The sequence below is a fragment of the Daktulosphaira vitifoliae genome, unplaced genomic scaffold (genome assembly GCF_025091365.1).
Source record: "Daktulosphaira vitifoliae isolate Bord-2020 unplaced genomic scaffold, ASM2509136v1 Scaffold_466, whole genome shotgun sequence".
In the NCBI taxonomy this organism is placed as follows: domain Eukaryota; kingdom Metazoa; phylum Arthropoda; class Insecta; order Hemiptera; family Phylloxeridae; genus Daktulosphaira; species Daktulosphaira vitifoliae.
The window spans coordinates 7,437-9,655 of record NW_026100031.1 but is presented as its reverse complement, the minus strand read 5'-3'; positions in this window follow the sequence as shown (position 1 = coordinate 9,655).

Here is a 2,219-nt window from a genome sequence, read left to right as displayed (position 1 = left end):
AATATAGCTTTATAAAATAGAAAATGCTATTACTATAAAATATTTTTCAGTACTAAACTGTATTAATCTTGTTTTCGGTATACATGAACAATAGCAATTAAAGCAAATTTAAGGAGGTTAATTTCCCTAAAAATTAAAGAAAAAAAATACGAATGAGTAAAACTAATAGTGTTTCAGCTAGNAATACGAATGAGTAAAACTAATAGTGTTTCAGCTAGGCACCGTATATAATTTTTTACTTGCAAAAATGAAACAGAATTTTACAAATATAAACATTTTAGTAAAATATTAAACTATCCAATAATATTTATTTTATACTTAATATTCATAAATTAATAAGTAATATAATTAATACATTATGTAATCAATCTTAAATATTAAATTATATTTACAATTATACTATAAAATAGTTTTACTTATCTATTAAATTAAATTTACTAATTAGGCCAACCACCGCTATACTGTACAAATATAGGTGGGTGGGGAAGAAAAAATTGTGTTACCGATAGCCACCCTAAAATCAAATATTGGACAAGTATTTGACAAGTACACAAGTGTGCACTAGTGAACTACAAGTGTAAACTTGTTAAGCCATTAATTCCTTTGACTTGTGTTACATATACCGACAATCTGCGGGAAACTGACAAGTGACCAATAATTGTACAAGTATAGTGTTCCGACGGCTTGACAAGTATACACAAGTGACAAATATTTGGCAAGTACACCAGTCGTGGGAATCCGGCTTTATTTATGACCTATTAGTATTGTAAATAAATTGCATTTTAAAAATGTATGTTGTTTATTATCTCGGTTTATTCTATTTTTGGTATAAATTATTCAAGCTTTTACTACATTAAATTTATTTTTTTTTTGTTAACAGAAATTATTGGTATGTTTGATAGAAGTTTTAAATTTTCTTACGACATTTTATTGAAGACTAAATATGTATTGTAATTCTAATTAAAGAAGTCAATTTTTTATTATTTAATTAACTTTATTTCTATTTATAAATGAAGGATGTAAAATTTTAATTTATTTTAAATAATATTAAGTCTGCATCATTTAATATCTAAATTAAAATTCCATCTCTCTAAAATGGTTAATAGCATAATAATAATTTTAAATAAGTATGCCAAATTTTGAGTCCAATAATTAATCAAGTCGATTAAAAAAGAAAATAATTTTTCACTACGTCATTATTTTGATAAATTTAAATATTTAATATCAATTATATTTATGTAATTCAAACTACATGAAGCATAATTATAATATATAAAAAATATGTTATAAAAGTAAAAACATGCTAAGCAAAAAATAGAACTAAAAACGTGGTCAAAACATATATCGTATTTGTTCAAACTTTGATTTAAAATTTTATCTATACTTATGTTTATCTTAGTTTTAACATAGTACCTGTTCTTATGAACTGGCTTTTTTCTGCCTAATTGTTATTGTGAAATTTAATAGTATATATTAATCGTGGGAACGAAAGCCTCTTTTTCTTGTATATAAAGTATTTACCAGGCAAGCATCAAGACCAGGGGTCGACAATTACTTTCTGAGNAGAACCAGGGGTTGACAATTACTTTTCGAGCAAGTCCGGGAAATTTGAAAAAAACAAATCGAGGTTAAAAATTAACAGGACGGACGCGATGACGATTGCATGCGAATAACATGTATGTAAATAATATTAACACGCTTATATTAGTTTCACCTGTATGTTTGTATAAAGTAACTCTTCACGCGCACGTGTTATTATTTAAGCGTATTCCGTCGTGAGACTAAACTATCGTAACGCATTCACCCCACCCCACGCCGCCCTCACCGTACGTCGACACCACTATTCTTGTATAAATTTATTTTTGGTTATCGTATACGTACACGCATGCTTGTCATCAATATTATATATATTTATTAGGGTGGTCTTTATTTTTCGACTTCATAAATTCAAAGTCATAGGCTCAAAATTTCGTTAGGTTCACTGAAAAAATGAAACTGGTAAAATTTGAGTACAATAAGTCAACCTCTTCACGTGTCTCAAAGGGATTGAAGTTCTTCAAAAATGGGGTGGATTATCTTTTTTTGAGTGTACGCTCTTTATTTTTGAAGTTTCGACAAAAACACAAAGAACAATTTTTATAAAACTAAATGTGAACAAAAAATAAGGTAATACATTATTTTTTTGTAAAATTAATATTTTTCGTAAAAATAAGAAAAAT